Raw genomic sequence first — 21,469 nt, 5'->3', positions numbered from 1 at the left:
TACTTTTCTCAAAATATAATATCTCACACCACCTTAAAAAGCGATACCTCCGCCACAAACACAATATGGTAATTTGGCTGCCGGGCCAGTTCTTGTTTATATGATAACAGAATCAAGAAGAGCTTCTGTGTAGTTTGGAAGGTAGGAAATGAGATACTGGCAGAACTGAAGCTGTGAGGACGGGTCATGACTCGTGCTTGGGTAGCTCAGATGGTAGAAAGGCAAAGGTCCCGAGTTCGAGTCTCGGTCCAGCACACAGTTTTTATCTGCCAGGAAGTTTCAGAATCAAAGAGTTTAACCGAATTCAAACTTAGATCCACAACGCTACATCGTGAGTGGCAGATAAAGGGAATTACGAAACCAGTTACGTTAACTACCCAGCACACTGATTCCCCTGCATCTGATCATGATGAGGCTGGTTGACTGTACTTCGCTATATTTTTGTGGTAGAGTTAATATTTTTATCCACTATGTTAGCCGCATTTTCACTACACACTAATGTATTTGATGTAGAGCAAAGGCTACATCACAAGAAAAATTGTCAGAACACAGGAGAAGAGCTTCAAATTATTAAAGAATTGTGATAGTAAATTTTGCAGACTATTACTTTCAATAAAAATAGATACAAGCAAGACGAAGACCGTTAAATTTTCCACATAACACGACACAGAAGAGGAAGAGATTCAGTTTTGGAGAGAAGCTGAATTTTTAGGCATAATGTTCAGGCACAATTTTTAATTTTTAGAAACAACAAAGAGATACAGGTTTTCAGAAGAGGCAACAAACAATAATTAAATAGAATGGGTGTGAACTTGCGACGTTCATCTTCAGCAACCTTTCAGAAGCAAAAATGTTTTGTGAAAAAGACTAATTGTAGATTCTAGGATAAAGCTACAATGGAAGGACATTCAATTTATTTCCGAAAGTGTTATTTTTAAAAAGGGGAGACTCTGGTTGAGACAATGCAGTGAATGTGAACGCAAGGAAAGACTTTAGGGATGGAAATAAGCCCTGAAGAAAAACCGAGGTGGGAGTGCAAATATTCTGAATAAACCTAACCGATTTATACAACGGGTAAGCAGCACACTCACACTATTCTCTGAGGGTGCTGTTCGACATGGGGGGAACGGCTGAATGGATGCAAGCAAATGCAGAGCGACTTCAATAAAATGTCAACTTCTTATACCGCATTGAATTTAATTTAAATATTGACAGATTCAGGCTGGTTTGATTAGTAAGTATGATGCGCGGATACGAGACGTGGCTGGTGAGAAACGAGTGACTCTCTGACGAGCTGCTGCTCGTCAATATGGACCAGTAGGTTTGATGGAATAGTCATTTACTTGCGCAGAGCGCAACTTGCGTTCGAGCAGAGTATTCTACCATTTGTGGGCGACCGAAACATGTTGGAGGATTGGCCTCTCGTGGTTTCATACCTACAGAAGCAGTCAGAGTGCGTCAGAAGAAATTTTTCCAAAGGTGACTATTCGCAGTGAGGCAGCTCCCCCATAAAATCAAAACAAAACTGACTTTGAGTGGGAGCAGTCAACAGAATTTAAATAAATCCACATAGCCACATTAGCTAAAGTAATAAGTTATTATAAAAAATAACATTTTTCAAATTTCTGATTTCATTTTATTTCCAAATTATTAGCAGACCAAGCATTAATCGTCCTGCACAACGTTATAGTCAATTTTCCAAACTTATTAAAAAACAGCTTGCATTCATCCATTTGAAAGTTTTCCGTGCTTGTGTTACTTTAATAAACTAAAACAGACTACTCTTTTTCGCTGATGATGTCAATTTATTTGAAACAAAAGTTTCAATCTGCGCTCTTGCCTAATTTCAGCTATTCACGTAGTTCCAAGTAGCTATTTTCTATGGCATTAGCAGATCATCTTTTCTATGGCATTAGCAGATCATACATGATGCCGTAATGAAGAACCAATCAAGACACAGTACTTTACGAAAATCGGCACTCCGGAAACAGCACTGAAAAGCGCGATACCCGGTACTTCATTGTGAATATGGACCTACGGATGTGCGTAGTAATCCAGATTATAATAATGGTTTTTAGTGTGTTTTACGAAATTCCGATGTTCTTGCAGTATTCTATGTTTTGTTTCTTGCGAGACCTAATTTGCGAGCTGTAACTGCTATGTGTATGTTCATTAGCTAATGCTTAGCCGAGAGAGACAGAGTGTGGAATAAAACATTTCGTCCACAAGACGTATTTCGACACTTGCGTATTATCTTATCTAGGTCTCACCTTATTTCGTAATTAGTGTTCTTTACGTCTTCAATTTATAGAATGTCATCTCTCGCAAATTATGGATTAGCAGCGTGTAGTGTTTATCATGACAATATATTTTTCAAGTGTAAAGTGTGAGAAGGCCAACGGCCTTGCCGCAGTGGTAACACCGGTTCCCGTCAGATCACCGAAGTTAAGCGCTGTCGGGCTGGGCTAGCGCTTGTATGGGTCACCATCCGGTCTGCCAAGCGCTGTTGGCAAGCGGGGTGCACCCAGACCTTGTGAGGCAAACTGGGGAGCTACTTGAATGAGAAGTAGCGGCTCCGGTCTCGTAAACTGACATACGGCCGGGAGAGCGGTGTGCTGGCCACATGCTCCATATCCACATCCAGTGACACCTGTGGGCTGAGAATGACACGGCGGCCGGTCGATACCGTTGGGCCTTCCGAGGCTCAGTTTAAAGTGTGAGGTGTTTTTTGAACAGTTTCTTTATACCGTTATCATGTAATGTTGATGCATTAAGTAGTTCTGAAAGCGGTGCTGATATTCAAGACAATAAAAGTGGGTTAAAAGCCGTGAGCTATCCGGGGAAGTTAACCTTGCATTACTGAGCAACTGTTTCACCAGGTATCCAGTCTAGCTTACCAAATTCCCAACCAGACTAACATTAATTATAATCTTTTAATAATCATCTTGCAACAACCGGTGATATATATATAAAAAGAGAATTTAAATAAAAAGAAATAAATCAGTTTATATTTGGACATTTATTTTAACATTGATCATTGTTCCGCTAAAATTTCAGCATATTAAACTTGATTCATAACTAAACTGGTGCCTTATTTAGGATTGTGAAAATGTGAGTTTGTAATCTTACGGAACACATCAAATATGGAGCCAAGATTGGGAGACTGCATACAACACTGCATTCATAAAATAACAAACGGAGAACGTTGAAACATATGCAAGAGGAAATTAACCACAATCAACCGATTCAATTTTCACCCAAAGAAGTTACGTTCGTAGCACAATCCTGTCCGTCATGAAATTACCACACACTGGTATACTAAATTCATACTAACTCTCAGTGAAATCTTCCCGAAAAGAATAGCTGAGGGCTACTTTGATGATTACACCACATTCTTCACGTGGTCAACTTGGTTTACACAAAGAGTGTAACCCCACAATAATTTTGATAATTAAAATAAATTACATCGAAACGCAATTTACAAAAGAAAACCTTGAACTGGTTACTATCGTCTTACTATTAACCTGATGAGTCAAACAATTGTATAAGCACGTGGTACTGGTCTCACGTGGGTTGAACATAAAGAAAAGTTGCTATATTGAAAAATATTGTCAAGAGGTGACGTTATAATCTCACGCACATTCGCATTTAAGATTGATGATCTTAGTTTGAGTTATGGATCATCAACTCGTGGTTCCACTTTACTCACAAAGTAGTGACAAAGCAACTACTGGAAGATATTCTGAACTTCACATTCTAATTACACTGCATTGCAATTTAAGATAACATAAGATATTTTAGATCTAAACCTGAAATAAGGTGATTAAATTTTCAGTTAGGCTGAACTTTAAGAAATCCATTGTCCTACAGACTTGGCAGAGACGCGCTTAGCCGGAGATCTTACCACTTCATACGCTCGCCGTGGACCGACTGCCGTGGGCCCCTACCTAGGGTGCTTCACAGATACAAACGGAAGTGCCCACAGAGGCAGCTTCCTATACCAACATGACAAGGGATGGACAGCACCATACTAAGAATAGAAACCTTTTTGCTTTTAGAAAGCGTTGGTACCTGTTCCGACGTTGGTCCTACTGCTCTCTAGCAGACAGGTTTGTCTGCTACCATCAAGCATGAAACTAGAAATACATTTGCCCATTCATCCTCTCACACCGAAGGGAAGGGGGATGACAGTATCTTGTCATATACAGTATATAAAAGAAAGCGGATGTATGTATGAGACTGTGTGACATGAATTACATATAAACTGTGTTTTAAAGTGTAGTAGTGTGACACATCGTTCTTGATTATGTGTAAAAGTGACACGTTCTACTGCTCGGTCTCCTCCCAGATAGAGTCAGAAAGACCACAGTAAATTTAGAAGTGGAATGTATGCCGTAAATGACAACAGATTTAAGAAATTAACATGAAAGGAATCCAACAGAGACCTTTCAATCACTTCAATCACTAAAAAAGAACGAAAACACTTCAATTGTTTCGCTACTATTGCTGCTCTAAGACACCGACTGACATCCTATAGAAATGCTAATATTTCAAAGAGGCAGCAGATTAACTTCAACTTGAAACTATGTAGGACCACATACATAAACTTCGGAATATATCAGTGCGCTCGCGAAAAGCTTCTAATAGAAACAGACACATTTAACAATTAGGAAATGATTTTTCCCAGTGACCAGGCCAGGGATGAAAATGTTCTGGAACTATCAGTTTTATTTCGAGCTTCCTTATACACTAGTGACCACCAAAATTGCTACACCACGAAGATGAACGTGCTACAGACGCGAAATTTAACTGACAGGAAGAAGATGCTGTGATATGCAAATGATCAGCTTTCAGAGCATTCACACAAGTTTGGCGCCGGTGGCGACACCTACAACGTGCTGACATGAGGAAAGTTTCCAACCGATTTCTCATACACAAACAGCAGTTTACCGGCGTTGCCTGGTTAAACATTGTTGTGATGCCTCGTGTAAGGAGGAGAAATGCGTACCATCACGTTTCCGACTTTGATAAAGGTCGGATTGTAGCCTATCGCGATTGCGGTTTATCGTATCGCGACAATGCTGCTCGCGTTGGTAGAGATCCAATGACTGTTAGCAGAATATGGAATCGGTGGGTTCAGGAGGGTAATACGGAACGTCGTGCTGGATCCCAAAGGCCTCGTATCACTATCAGTGGACATGACAGGCATCTTATCCGCATGGCTGTAACGGATAGTGCAGCCACGTCTCGATCCCTGAGTCAACAGATGGGGGCGTCTGCAAGACAACCACCATCTGCACGAACAGTTCGACGACGTTTGCAGCAGCATGGACTATAAGCTCGGAGCCCACGGCTGCGGTTATCCTTGACGCTGCGTCACAGACAGGAGCGCCTGCGATGGTGTACTCGACGACGAACCTGGGTGCACGAATGGCAAAACGTCATTTTTTCGGATGAATCCAGGTTCTGCTTACAGCATCGTCATGTTCGCATCCCTGTTTGTCGACATCGCGGTGAACGCACATTGGAAGCCTGTATTCGTCATCGTCATACTGGCGTATTACCCGGCCTGATGGTATGGGGTGCCATTGGTTACGCGTCTCGGTCACCTCTTGTTCGCATTGACGGCACTTTGAACAGTGGACGTTACATTTCAGATGTGTTACGCCTGTGGCTCTACCCTTCATTCGATCCCTGCGAAACCCTACATTTCAGCAGGATAATGCACGACCACATGTTGCAGGTCCTGTACGGGCCTTTCTGGACACAGAAAATGTTCGACTGCTGCCCTGGCCAGCACATTTTCCAGATCTCTCACCAATTAAAAACGTCTGGTCAATGGTGGCCGAGCAACTGGCTCGTCACAATACATCAGTCACTACTCTTGATGAACTGTGGTATCGTGTTGAAGCTGCATGGGCAGCTGTACCTGTACACGCCATCCAAGCTCTGTTTGACTCAATGCCCAGGCGTATCATGGCTGTTATTACGGCCAGAGGTGGTTGTTCTGGGTACTGATTTCTCAGGATCTATGAACCCAAATTGCGTGAAAATGTTGTCACATGTCAGTTCTAGTATAATATATTTGTCCAATGAATACCCGTTGATCATCTGCATTTCTTTACAGTGAAGTAATTTTAATGGCCAGTAGTGTATTTAAGTTGTAGATCAACAATAGAAATTGCGAGAAAAAGATCACCGTTGGAACCGTGGTAGAATATGAAACTTCTGTCTGCGAAAAAGGTGGTCAGTTCCCACAGCATGTAATATGTGGCTTCTGCTTCTATTGTGGTTGACTGAATTCGACTCTGTTTTGTAAGTTACGAAGGTCACTCATGTGCAATATCTCGGGGGACATAAAAACCTGGAGCGCACCCACCACTGTTCTTATTCGCTCATTCCCTCTTCAGTTCACCTGTCCATATCTTCCAGTAAAACATCAAGCCGTTCGCAAACAGACGTCAGCGGTTTTAACTGGCGTACATCACTATGTCACGTCTCGTCTGAACACCGACAGGGCGAGGCATATGGTAAGATGTCAACTACGATCTAATGGATTCATTACCTCTCTCTAGCATGGAGTAAACTGCTCATGCACTGTCATTCATGCCCTGTGCTAGTGCAGTTTCAGTCTAATCAACTTTTGTATATTTACATGTAGGTAAGTTTACTACTTATCTTTGGTCAGGTCACCATTGAGGAACCACGCATTACTTTGTATTGATTTAACATCAGAAAAGGTTTCTCTCTGGTTATGTTAGTAACCCTATTTTCATGATTAGTAGATATATATAATAACGCCGTTTTCATAATATAGTAAAACTATTTCCATCATATCTTGTTAATCTTTAATCTGTTTTTAATTTCGAGTTGTAACCTTATTCGCCACTCTCACTCCGTTAATTATTCCGGAGCCCCTTTCAAATAGATAAGAAGCCAATGCTGTCCACGGTCGACAGTGAGCAGGAAATTACCTGTTCTGTAGGTCCACCCATACTCTGTAAAAACGCCGTCTGGCGGTGGATATTAACAACAGAAGACTGATAAACATCAAGAGTGATATGAAAACTTACATTTTGATATATCTCCTGCCTTATAAATTAGATTTTTAGACTTGTGGATCGAGATCAATGATGCATGCATCTCAACGTTCACACAACAGAAACTTTGCGCTTTACGTAACTAGCGCTTTTCATCAAGGAATTCAGATGTGCAACTTACCGACGTAAATAAACTACAATTCCTTCTCCTCGTTTAACGAGAATCTTAAAGGTTTATTGCCTGATAGTTGTTTTTAAAATGTATTTTTTTGCATATTAGATCAGGTAAATGCAAGAATAAAATATATAATCAATCGTGCAACATTTTTGCGAATGAAAGTTTTTTTTTTTTTTTTTTTTTTTTTTTTTTATAAGGGCAATCAAACAGTTTCTATTCGGAGGCCGTACAGTCCAGGATCGGTATGCCAGTCAGGCAAAAATCCCACCGACGCACTAGGTTGAAAAATCCCGTTTGGTAAAACACCGTATCCTGCAACGTTAAGAAGTCCGTTACAGGTTTCTGCGCATCCTTGTCCGACAGGAATCGTTGGACCTTAAAGGTGTTTTTTAAGGGAGCGACGGCATGATAATCACATGGGGAGAGATCAGGACTACAAGAAGGATGTGTCTCCCCTTTGGATTGGCGTAACTTCTGCTTCACGACATCTGCGATATGGGGACGTGCGTTGTCATGAGGCAGCAGCACCTCCATTCCACAACGGTGATGCTCCATACACATGCTGCCCCATATACATTTTTTATTCTCCGATGGCTGTCTACCGGTGTTTGCCTTCAGGCAGCCAGGAAAAGAACATCGGCAAATTGGTCCCGCTTGGACGCATCTGGTAATAACGTCGCTTGCTTTACGTTTCCGCAATTACTGCACACGCGTCGAAAAGAAACGAGTGTCGCACTGCCTACAAGTCGGTGCTTCTACACCCACATCGGAGTCGTGCTACGTTGCCTGTATGTTGCAGCAACATCCTCAAACGGAACGCGCTACGGCGGCAGAGTGGAGAGGGCTTGGAAATGCAGTACTGAAAATTGAAATAACGATGTTGTTGTACACTGTGGGAGGTAAGAAAACAATTGAACAGTTAACTGTCTTATTCTAACGCCTGATGAATGACTTTCAGTGGTACAACATTCGTACGAAAACGTCTGTAAAATCTAAAGCACGTGCTGACACTTTGACTTAACCCAGAGACACAACTTTCCTTGGAGAGTGGCGTAAAATTCTGCACAAAAATTTCGATATTCAGTGTATTTTTGCTCAGAGATCTCTTTTGAGATATTCAAAAGTGTTGTATCACCGAATTTCCCTCATCGAGCTCTGCTATTCTGGCTGCTAAATATAGCACAATTCCATTTAAGAAAAACAATGTTGATACCTCTATCTCGGTTGTTAGTAAAGTTGCAAGAATGCATTTCTGATTGTCTCCTGAGACCCTAGTCTTTGTTCCTTTACTGAGAACAAAGAACAAATACCCTTAACGGATCAAAAGTAATTTGAGATGAACGTGTTGCATACCTCGCCCTGTGAATATAAAAATGGATATCACTTCCTTAGCAAACATTCCGCAGCCAAAACTGTTTCACCAGTTACTCCAAAAAAAACCTGAGAAGCTCAGAAGCACTTAGTTTATACAGATAGTTCCTTTGGGAGTAAAGAAACTAAAAATTGCCATTGAAGTCCAATATTTTTATGCTAATGAATATTGTATGTCTCAATGCAGCATTATCTTTGATTTGCATACATTACTTTCTTTTATTTGTTTCCTAGTGTATGCAAGGAATGCGTATGTATCTTCCTAGCATCTGATGAATCGTGCATTTTCAGTTTATACTCTGTTCAATACAGTATGCAATATTTACGCATCCAGCAGGGAGACTCATAAATAATTTAGTAATATTAATTTGCTAATGTCACGTATCAATGTATTGTGAGAAAACCAATTTTTATTTTGCTAACAAATACATCATTTCAACAACCTGACGAAAAGGCCGTAAGCTATGAATGATTGAATATAATGAAGTTTTGCTGGGAGCGGATTTCTAGTTCCAAAACGTCTTTCCATCTGCGTTTGTTGTGGACAGCTGTCGAATTGTCACACATCAGCGTGGCACCAGTTGTCTTGTGGACCCTACAACACATAGTCCTCGTTTAAATGCTCCTCTTTCTTTGTTACTATTATTTTTTGCCGAACTCAGACATGATCAAGGAAACTGATGTCTTTTCACATTGCATAAACCTTTCTCGTAGGCTAGAACGTTAAAGAAAAACTGTACGACATGTCAAATCCATGTGAGGCTTGTTAGTTGTTAAGTTACGTTGTAAGAAATTCCTCATGTAACTACACTGAAAAACTCGGGTAACGGTAAAATAGTTTCCGGCGAGGTGTACCTGAAAAGAGTAGTAACACGAAAAGGAAAAAAAAAAAAAAACATCATGGAACAACTGGAACAGAACCAATAGAGTCGATATTTCGGAGAACTTAACTGCCTGAGGCTGTGTTCTGGCTGTAACAAAAGTGAGAATTACTTCATGCAGGTAACGCAGCCGTCAATAATATTCGACGAACACTGAATAATAATTAATTATTTTGTTAGAGGTCATCAACTTGAGTTAGACCCTTTATGTTTTGTTTCGCCTAAAGGAAAAGAAAATGTTGATTTTATTAAGCTTGGGTGTTCTTATCGATTTACGTAGCCATGACAACTAGTACTGAAAATGTCCTATGAATCGATTTCCTGACTTACAGTGTGTGAACGTGTGAAATTATCAGAGACATTAATCTGGACCCAAAAAGAGCACTTGCTTCGCAGTTTGAATGTATCAGACTGATAAAGACAGCTATAGAGGGAATACTACAAAGAGAATCAAACCCGAAACTGTATTTGATAAACGACATTTTAAAGTAAAAACCTTTAAGCAGTGCACAGATTACTTACTACTCTACCGATGTTCGGGCCCGGCCTTGGTAGGTCACTGAAGGGAGTTGGCACCACATCTGCACACGCAAATCATCTAATTCCCACAAATTTCGAGAAGGGAGTGGTGAGTTCTGACGCCACGTTCTACCACATCCCATATGTGTTCGACTGGGTTCAGATCTGGCGAGTTAGGGGACTAATACACGTTAGAACTCACCACTGTGTTCCCACCACACTCCTGGTCTTGTGATGGCTCTGAGCACTATGGGACTTAACATTGGAGGTCAGCAGTCCCCTAGAACTTAGAACTACTGAAGTGCCGGCCGCGGTGGCCGTGCGGTTCTGGCGCTGCAGTCCGGAACCGCGGGACTGCTACGGTCGCAGGTTCGAATCCTGCCTCGGGCATGGGTGTGTGTGATGTCCTTAGGTTAGTTAGGTTTAAGTAGTTCTATGTTCTAGGGGACTTATGACCTAAGATGTTGAGTCCCATAGTGCTCAGAGCCATTTGAACCATTTGAACTACTGAAGCCAAAATAACCTAAGGACATCACATGCATCCATGCCCGAGTCAGGATTCGAACCTGCGACCGTTGCAGTCGCTCGGTTCCAGACTGAAGCGCCTAGAACCGCTAGGCCACACCGGCCGGCCCCTGGTCTTGTGACATGGCGCATTATGTTGTTGTGAAATGCCACTTCCCTCGGCAAACACGATCGTCATGAAGCGGTGCACATGGTCTGCAACCAGTATACAGTACTCCATGGCCATCATGGTGCCTTGTACGAGCTCCACGGGACCCATGGATGACCATGTGAGTGCTCCCCAGAGCATAATGGAGCCGCTGCCAGCGACTCTCTGTCCGGCAGTACAGGTGTTCCCCTGGAAGACGACAGATTCGCGTCCTCCCATCGACATGATGAAGAAGGTATCGGGATTCATCAGACTTTGCATCGCGCTGCCACTGCGCCAACGTCCAGTGCCGATGGTCACATGCCCATTTCAGTCGTACTTGCCGATGTCGAGGTGTTAACATGGGCACATGCATGGATCTTCGACTGCGATGTCCCATCGTTAGGAGTGTGCGGTTTACTGCGTGTTCAGACACACTTGTACTCTGCCCAACATTAAAGTCTGACATTAGATCCGCCACAGTTCGCCGCCTGTAGTTTTACCTGTCTGCCCAGCCTACGGTCCGAAATCTTTAACGAGGGTTGGCCACCCAGTCCCACGACGTCTGGAAGTGATTTCATCCTGATTTGCCACGTGTTGAAGACTCACCACAGCTCTTTTCGAACACCCGTTTCCGGAATGCTAGTGTCGAGCCTTCAGGCCATCACAATCTGCCCTCAGCCAAACTGACAGATCGTGCGCCTTCCACGTTCTATACACGGACAGCACGCTCACTGATACTAGATGCACCGTTTGTGTATCTGACAAGCAGTCATTCCTCGCCAGGTGACGCTGCTATCGTCTGGACGGGTTTATATCGACTGCAGGTCGATAGTTTTAATGTTCCGACTGATCAGTGTATACTGCCTCGCAATTGGTAGCGTTAGTTTGTCAGAGAAAACACTTGAAAAATACAGCCTAATAAATACACGCCAACGTGTTAATACGAGTATGACGCATTGGAACCTACAGCTCCTGTTAGCTTCAGCAGAGAAGTAAATATACGAATCCAAGCATTCTGGTGCTCCGCGATGTTCGTTGCTTAAGTTCCTGCCACCAGCTGGTAAGCAAGAACCTCGGTCTTGCATTGGAGTACGACAAACAGCATCTTTAACGTGTTATTTATCAAATACATGGTAGCTGCAGAGGGCCACGTATTCGAAATGTTTGTGAAATTTTATTACGCTGCAGCACATATACTGTTATTGTTTGTGATTAAGGGAATTGATTCTATTTAAAACAGACAGTCGTTGTAGTACAGCAAGCAACCACAACAGCAACACGTTTAGTAAATCACTCGACAGCCCGAAGGTCAATTCAGAGGACGTTGCGAGGTTAATTGACGCGTAATAAGGCCAACTGGTGACTCAGCAGTGCAGTTTCGCGCTCCCTACACGTGTGTCGCACCGTAGGAAGAGCTTACTTGTTCACTGAATCACTTTTCTGTTTCTCAAAGTTATGGCAAGGAAGATAGAACAGCATATTACTTCTATAGAATCTAATTTTTCACTCAGTCCAGATAATATTTACTCTACATTTTTCATGTGGGTTCGTTCCCCAATTTCTCATGAAGAACAATGTTTGCGTGCATCTTCTGATTTCTCGCTTGGCTCGTTGTTAACCGTCTCGCACACAATGAATTCATGAACTTCAAAAGTTTTTGAAGCTAAGAAGGAATATTAAGCTTGTAACGCATCCTCGACGAAGAGATCACAGGAGACGGAACATAACTGAAAACAGTACGAGTACAGAAAAGGAGATAACGCGGATTCTTTACAGAACAACTGTACTGGCACTCACCTTCATGTTCAAATCGTTAAAATGGCTCTGAGCACTATGGGACTCAACATCTGAGGTCATCAGTCCCCTAGAACTTAGAACTATTTAAACCTAAATAACCTAAGGACATCACACACATCCATGCCCGAGGCAGGATTCGAACCTGCAACCGTAGCGATCGCTCGGTTCGAGACTGAAGCGCCAAGAACCGCTCGGCCACCAGCGGCCGGCCACCTTTATGCGACAGAGGACTTAACCACTGCCTTATTTCGATTTCTATGGAATTTTAGACCACTAACCATCATTACTGTCGATTTAATAACCAAAAAGACGAGTATTTCAATTCCTCTGCGTGGCTCATTCAAAAACTGAGAACTCTTAACGCGTACCCGCTTCGTGGCAGGCGTATACTGGTAGTTTGTGTTAATCAAGTTGTAGATGCTTGCTTACTGCAGATCGTACCGGACTTATTCAAATGATGTTGCAACTATGGCAACATACGACTTGTGTGAGAAAAGTAATGAGACTGATTTTTTTATCTGCCAAAGTTTTTATTTTTTCTTCATACACCAACCGAGTCATTATTTCCACTGTTGGTAGCAGCGCCGTAGGGCTTTTTGCTGGGAGCGTCTTTAACATGTCAGTCACATTCTTTTGAATTATGTGAGTCCCAAAATGGCGTCCTTGTAAGACATTTTTCAATTTTGGGAAAGAAAAGTCACAATGACTCAGATTATGTGACTAGAGAGACTATGGAACAATAGTAATGCCTTTTGGGGTAAAAAATTCGGTGTTGGAAGTGGCCATGTGACATGGGGAATTGTCATGATGAAGCATCCACTTGTCTACAATGTCCGGTCTCACTCGATTCGCTTTTTTCCTGAGCCTTTCAATGACCTCTTTGCAAAACTCTTGGTTGACAGTTTGTCCTTATTGTTAAAGGTCGGTCTCATCTCACAAGGCGACGCACACTTTCGACGTTCTCGTCAGTTTTTGGAGTTGAAGGTGTCCGTGAGCAAATTCATCTTCAACGTGTTCTCGGCCTTCCAAAAGTGATTTGTGCCAACGAAAAACTTGTGCTCTTGGTAATAAATGTTCCCCATAGGCCTTTTTCAACTTTTGAAAGGTCGCACTTGCTGATTCTGCAAATTTAACACAAAGTTTGATGGCATAACATTGCTCTAAATTTCGCTATTCCATTTTCGTAGCATACAATGGAAAGAAAGCTTCGCTGACGGCGATTTCAAGAATCACGTGATGTCTGTACGGAGCTGAAACTCGAACTGAGAATCTGGTTGCGATGAACACACCGACCTATACCAGTATAACAACAAAGCTTTGCCAGATCACTCGCAGTGCTGTCAGTGTCACTATTTTTCCCACACATCTAGTTGGCAGTAATCCATCTGCCGCATCCCCCTCCCCTGCCCTCACGGGGCTCACCACTCTCTAGTGAGTTCGTGCTTGGTTACCATGGGGCCCCAGCCCTTGGAACATCTTTTTTGTTCCGTACTGCATGTCTATCCTGCTATTTTTTCCCCTCCCTTGAGGAACATGTTTGGCGCCAGAACAATCACTCCACTGTTTTTTTCTTTCTTTCTTCATTCTCCATGTCCTATCCTTCCCCTACAGCAGCGTTTGAGGTTCTTTTGTTCTTCCTTCCCGTGCGCTCCTGAATGCCGGCCCACGCTTCTGTCGCGTAAAACGTGCCTGGATAACGCGTAATTCCCAGCCCCGGGTCGACAGATAGGGCTCGCACGTACCCCCTAGTAGAGGCCAGGCCCAGGGAGTGGTGATGGCCTGTGCTGTTACCTTCCCAAATTGCCGATTCATGGCTGTCAGGAGTTCAGGTGGTGTGACCTGAGGTGTGAACGATCACGCAAGGCGCGGGGGGGGGGGGGGGGGGGGGGCATCGGAGACACTGGCAATCATGGGGGATTTTCTGGCAATGAGCCAATCACCAACTCTGTCTATGTCTACTGAACGCAAACAGAATGAGGCTAAAGATTTCAAGACTCTCCAAACAGCAACATCTCAAGTTCCTTGTTGTATCACGTACTGGATGAGGTCAGTCCTTTGCTACAGTTAATCCATTAATTATTCAGGAACATGTTGATGGAATTGCCAGCCCTGTGAAATCCTGCTCTCGTTTATCTAATGGCGCTTTGCTTTTAGATACTAATTGTGATTCTCAGGCACAACAACTGCTTGCAGTTCACTCCTCCACGGCAATCCTGTTCATGCTGAGGCCCATCGCGCACTGTATTCTTCATGTGCTGCTATTTAAACTATGCTGCTCGGTGGTCTGAATGAGGGAGAAATACAAACTTACCCCTCTGTTCAGGGCGTCCCTGCAGTCCATCGAGTGGTGAAAAAGGTTGATGCATCCTTCGTGCCTACACACATTCATTTTCTCATGCTTCCATCAAAGATCAAAGCCGACTATGAAGCCATCACAGTCCAACCATACATTCCGAACCTGATGCGCTGCATTACAACCATACTCAAATGTCAAATCGAAACCCGGCCAAAAGCGTCACTTCTGGTAGGGATGCTCACGAGGGAGACTGCCACTTCGTCCTGCCTGCTGTGTCAATTCCAATGCCGACCGTGTAGCCTCATCCCGAGAATGTCCCGTGTATCTTGATGAGCGGGCCGTCCAGGGAATCTGTGTGAAGGAAAAAGGTGCCTTACCCTGTCGCTGGCGAGTTGGCTAGTTGGAAGTCCTGCCTTATATCACCTGACACGTACAGTGCTGTTCTCGGTACACGTCGCTCCATGAAGGACACGGCCACACAGACTTGCGACCTCAAACTCAGCACCACAGGTGTAAGCTCGCCCAGTGTCATGTAGCATCCCTGTCTCCTTCTCCTCCAGATGTGCAACATGCCCGCCAAATTTTCGTTTCTAGCGGCGAAAACGCCTGATATACAACTGGCAGGCCGGAAAGGACAGAAGGAATACTCGTGGAGACAATCCTCCAGCTTCTGCGCCCTGTAGCCGTAAGTCTTTGAAGGCTGCTACTCGGCAGCTGCCGATGTCACAACCCTTCATTTTTTCTCTCCTCCCCTTTCCCCATCATGGCTCTCGTCCAATGAAACGTTTGCGGTGTTAGATCCAACAACGAGGAATTATGACTGCTCTTGAAATCACAGCATCCACTTGTTTTCTGCCTCCAGGAAACAAAATTGCAGCCTCGCGACTGCTTTCGTCTCTTGCATTCTTTCCGATCCTCTTTGACCTCACCCCACCCCTCCTCCCCCGAGGTCGGCGTCCCATCTCACGGGGGAGTCACGCTGCTCATCCGGGATGACGTTCATAGCCAAATCAGCTCACTGAACACTCGACTACAAAGTGTTGCAGTCTGCATTTTCCTTCCTCGTTTCACCTTTTCTCTTTGTACTGTCTACATTCCTCCGTCATTCAGTGTCACAAGGGCGGACTTCCTATAGCTTATCGGGCAACTCCCTCACCTTTTTTTCCTGCTTAATGACTTTAATGAACACCATCCCCTTTGGGGCTCACTACGAAGTTGTCCAAGAGGTGCCCTGGTGGGTGACCTTCTCAATCAACTCAACCTCATCTGTCTTAACACTGGAGCACCCACATTCGTTCCAGACTCCACATAACCTATTCCCATTTGGACCTCTCGTTCTGCACTGCTCAGCTTGCCTATCATCTCGAGCTGTCCATTCTCTCTGACACGTACTCGAGTGACCATTTCCCATGTGCTATCTGTTTGCTTTGCTGACCCCTACCCCACGTACATGTAAACCAAATTGCCAGCTTTCAAAGACGACCTTTGACAAACAACATTTCCCCAGTTGTGACGACCAGGTAGAATACCTTACAAACGTTATCCTTACCGCCGCAGAACGTTGCAATCCCCGCACTTCATCTTTACCACGTCCGCGGCTCGTGGTCTTGCGGTAGCGTTCTCACTTCCCGTGCACGGGGTCCCGGGTTCGATTCCAGTCGGGGTCAAGGATTTTCTCTGCCTCGAGATGACTGGGTGTTGTGTGTCTTTCATCATCATTTCATCCTCATTCACTTGCAAGTCGCCGTAGTGGCGTTAAAGAACTTGTGGAGCGGCGGCCGAACCGCCCCGCGAGGGGTCTGCCGGGCACTAATGCCATACGCTCATTATTATTCATTACCTTTACCACGCCGTGTCACGGTCCCTTGGTTGACTGAGGCGTGACGCGACGTAAATAGTACTCTGAGACGTGCTCTCTTCGTTTTTCACCATAATCCTACGATGGAGAACGGCATTCTTTGTAAACAGTTGCGTGCACAGTGTCGTATTCTTTTATCACACCCACTTCCGTCGTGTGGGCTAACCTCCAACGACTCTCTGGTAGGTCAATTCCCCAATTTCCGGCCTACCCATAGCAGATGACGTCATTATAGACCCCGTTTCTATCTCCAACAACTTAGGCCTCTGTTTTGCAGACATTTAGAGCTACACCCACTATCATCTGCCTTCCTCCATCCGAAACCAGTGAAGAAGGATTAGATGATACTCTTCTCCTCTCAGAATCGCGAATGCTACAATGCTGCATTACTATGTGGGAGCTTGATCATGCTCTCATTTCATCCCTGTCTTCCGCCTCAGGGCCTGACGATGTTCACATTCAGATGTCACAGCACCTTTCTCTCGCGGGCAAGTACTTTCTACTTCATGCATACAATCGCATCTGGGCAGAGGGCACATTTCCCAGAGGCTGGCGTGTGGCCACTGTCGTACACATAGCTAAGCCCGGTAAAGACAAACATCTTACTTCTAGTTATCACCCCATTTCTCTCACCAGCCATGTTTGCAAGGTGATGGAACGTATGATTCATGCCCAGCTGGTATGGTGGCTGGAGTCTCGCAATTTACTAACCACCGCACAATATAGATTTCGGGGGCACCGTTCTGCAGCTGACCATCTCGTCAGTTTTATCAACCCATGTCATGAACGGTTTCCTGCGGAAATATCAGACTGTGGCCGTGTTTTTTGTTCTGGAGAAAGCCTACAACTCCTGCTGGAGGACTGGTATCCTCTGTACTCTTTACATGTGGGGCCTCCAAGGCCGCCTGCCCAGCTTCCTTCAGATTCTTTTAATAGGTATGTGTGGGTTCTGACTTGCCCAACACCTTTATCCAGGACAACGGGGCGTGTCAGGGAGCCGTCCTGAGCGTTGTCCTCTTTGCTATCGCCATTCAACCTATTATGGGCTGTCTCCCGACAGGCATCTCCCGCTCTCTTTTTTATTAATTATTTTGCAATCCATTGTAGTTCCCCACGGACTTGTCTCCTTGAGCGGCATCTTCAGCGATATCACGATCGTCTTTACTCGTGGAGCATCGACAATAACATTCCCTTTTCCACTGACAAAACCGTTTGTATGAATTTCTGGTGGCGCAATGGGTCGTCTCTTCCACTGTCTTTACATCGTGGACCTGTTGCTCTTCAGTTTGCTGAAACTACGTGATTCCTGGGGCTCATGCTTGATAGGAAACTTTTTTAGTCTTCCCATGTGTTTTACTTGGCCGCCCACTGCACCCGGTCCCTCAGTGTCCTACATCTCCTCAACGGTACTTCCTGGGTAGCAGATCGGACCACCCTCCTCCATTTGTAGCAGTCACTTGTCCGTTCGAAACTAGACTACGGGTGTTTCGTTTATGCATCAGCATGACCGTTCATCTGTTTGGTCACTGGCGCCTTTTACATAGCCCAGTTGAGAATCTATGCAAATCTGCCGAACCACCGCTGTCATTCTGACATATTGCTCTCCTCAGCAGATACGCATGCCGTTTGTCTACCGTGTCCAGCCACCCATCCTATGCCTCCTTCTTCGATGACTCCTTTGACCGCCAATATGGGGCGCGTCCCTCTTCTCTGTTACCCCCTGTAGTTCGCTTTCGGCTGTTTCTCCAGCAGCTTAACCTCACGCTCCGGCAACTTTCCGAATGTGTGTGAACCCTTCACCACCTTGGCTCGTACAACGGCCCTTGTTCACTTCATTCGCTTCCTAAGGACTATTCCAGATCTGAACTATCGCTGCAAATTTCTTGACCTTTGCACGGAAATTAGCGATAGTACCTTTGTGTACATTGATGGTTCTGGGATTGACCGTGGTGTCGGGTGTGTCTTCGTCATTGGCACCGATCATTTCTGATATCGGCTTTCAGATCACTGCTCAATATTTACAGCAGAGCTCTTTGCTCCGTATCAGGCCGCCCAGTACATCCAGCGACAAGGGCTTTTCAATTGTGTCACATGCATCGATTCTCTCAGTGCCCCTCAGAGCCTGTGTGTGCTGTACGCAGTCCATCCCTTAGGGCAACGGGTCCAAGAAATCTTCCACATGCACAGTCTTGAGGGAGCCACTGTGATGTTTGTGTAGGTCCCTGGTCACGTCGGTCTGGCGGGAAACGAGGCTGCTGACGCTGCTGCCAAGGCTGCAGTCGTCTTACATAGGCCTGCTAGTTCTTCCATTCCTTCTGATGATCTCCGTGTTACCATGTGGCAGCAGGTGGTCTTACTTTGACATCACCACTGGTCTTCCCTTCATGGAAAGAAGCTACGGGGAATTAAACCTCTCCCAGCTACTTGGCCGACCTCCTCTCGGTCATCTCGCAGCTATGACATAGGTTGCGTATTGGGCACTGTCTTTTTAGCCATCGCTATTTGTCAAGTGGTGATCCCCCACCACTTTGTGCTCACTGTCACCAGCCTTTGACGGTTCGCCATTTCCTGACCGAATGCCCTTCTTTTAGCCACCTACGTTCTGATGTATGTGTGCCGTCTGAGTTATCGGCCGTTTTAGGGGACGACTCGCGGGTTGTTGGCCACGTTTTTCGTTTTGTCCTTATTAGCAGTATGGCGAAGGACATCTGATCATTAGTTTAGAACCTCCGTTGTCTTTACGGCGTATTTTCTGGATCTTTCTCCAAGGGGAAGTCTCTTTCTCTGTTTTTCCTTCTGCCGAGCGGGCTTAAAGTCCTATTTCGTCGTTGTGTTCTAAGGTTCTAACACAGGCGCTTATAACCTCATTTGTTTTAGCGCTCCAAAAAAAAGAAAAAAAACAGTCCATCTGACAGTGAACTACGAGGAGTTAGTCTGTGTTTGCATTCGGGAATAGTTAGCCTCCAAGACATTTGTCGTGTCTCTGCAGCCTGTGGCGAAGATTTTATAAAATCGGCGATCGTTATGTGATGATGCTTAATGAGTACTTCGGACAAAAAATCAGTAACCCTCAAGAGACACCACACTAATACCAAGTAACACCGCTTCTAGCCTTGATAATGATCTCAGTTCAGCAGAGTCCACAGATTTCTTCAGAACTGCCGTATCAAGGAGAAGTCACTCAGTGATGATTATTATACCCGGCACCGCCAACAAATTACGAGGATTTTGCTTCCTACGTTTCATCTGCTGCTCCATATAGTCTTACACATTATCTAAGGGATTGAGATTGGGTGATGTAGCGGCCATTTGAGGTGCGATAATGTGTTTGTCAAAGCTAAGACATATGCCTGCTGCTCTGTAAAAATGGCGTTACTTTGGAAGGCGGATGCGTCCACAGCATGCTCATGTTGAAAATGTACACACAAGGACAAAAATTTGTCACCAAGAATGTTAAAAATGAAATCATCCTGAATCAATCAACTTCACAGCCATGTCAGTTTGTTTAAAGGCCACGAGTTTTCGGCTGAGCACTCCTCGGCCACTGCCAAGCGGTGACATCACCACTTGAAAATAGCTAAGGAGTACTTGTCCGAAAAACAGTGTATCTTAAACCACTTGACGCCGCTGGAGGCTAGAGAAATTTTATCAGTGCATATTGCCATAAAACCATGCATTCTTATATTCTGGATCACGTTCTTGATAACTTGGATGAACAATTCATGGTCTGAAAACCATAAAAGAACCACCCCCGGCCCTAACTACAACGATAATCCACCTGTCCGAAAGAACAGACACCACAGATAAAACAAAGGTGAGGACGACCAATTGATCATATCAATGCGGATACAAAATATGCTCGAACTCTTACGGGAATCGCCGAAATGCCGCGAGTAATGAGGATAATGGACAAGGGTCACAACATTAGTAGTGAGTGGATAAGTCGAGAATTTGTGTCTTACAGGAGGCGTGCTAGGGTAGTCTATGTAGATGTGACGACCGTCATCTTAGTAAGCAGGGGACCAAGTTCGATTACCGGTCTGGCACAAATTTTCAACTTGCCCCATTTATCCCTTTGTTTCTTGATTGGCACAGATGGTTGATACATTGGGGAGTACGCGACGATACACAAACGAATCTGACAACGTCCTTTACGGAGTGGTCATGGTCACGTCCAAACGTAATGGCTTCTTTCTGTTATGGCCGACGTGAGGGATGGAGTGTCACTTGACGCTTGCTGTCAGATCTGCAGGACCCTAGACAACGAATGTGCTTCTTTAATGGGGTGAGCTTATTTAGTAGTGGACGAACCGATTCTCGTGATGAAGACTCAGCGCCACACTTCGTCACCGTGATGCAATGAAATAAATGATTAAACAGAAGCGATGCTTCATCAGTAGAAAAACCTGCCATAATTACTGCAAAGTGTCACGTCTAGAAGTATATGAAATTTTCCTGATCATCATCAGTTCAGCAGGACATCTACATCATGTACACCGCAGATGATAAAAATGTAAGCTACACTAATATACGCAATATCCTACAGCATTATGGCAATTCATTCTGCAACGAAAACGTCATGAGAGAAGAGATACGCCTTTTCTACAGTACCTCAAGCTAACGACAATTCAAGGTGTGGCGTCAACAATAGTCGCCGTATAACAGATGATGATTCCAACAAACTGCCGCATACCGAACTGTGATGGCTTCATTACTGTGGCCAGCTAAAGGCTAAGACCCATATCCCATAGCGCAGCTATAAACTCTGCTGCCCGCTGTGCTTTATTGGGATATGAAGAACAGCTGCAGAGGCAAGCACTCACATGGCAGTGTTTCGCATTCCGTAGGATAGACGTAGACAGTGCTGCACGATG

General features: G+C 44.5%; 1 pseudogene; it reads left to right on the top strand.

Annotated features, from left to right (window-relative positions):
• The first annotated feature begins 2,394 nt into the window (after positions 1-2,394).
• LOC124617131 lies at positions 2,395-2,512 on the top strand (annotated as a pseudogene).
• Positions 2,513-21,469: the final 18,957 nt, after the last annotated feature.

The sequence above is a fragment of the Schistocerca americana genome, chromosome 5 (assembly GCF_021461395.2).
Source record: "Schistocerca americana isolate TAMUIC-IGC-003095 chromosome 5, iqSchAmer2.1, whole genome shotgun sequence".
Classification (NCBI taxonomy): domain Eukaryota; kingdom Metazoa; phylum Arthropoda; class Insecta; order Orthoptera; family Acrididae; genus Schistocerca; species Schistocerca americana.
The sequence above is the reverse complement of the archived record's forward strand: the minus strand, read 5'-3'. Positions and strand labels throughout refer to the sequence as shown.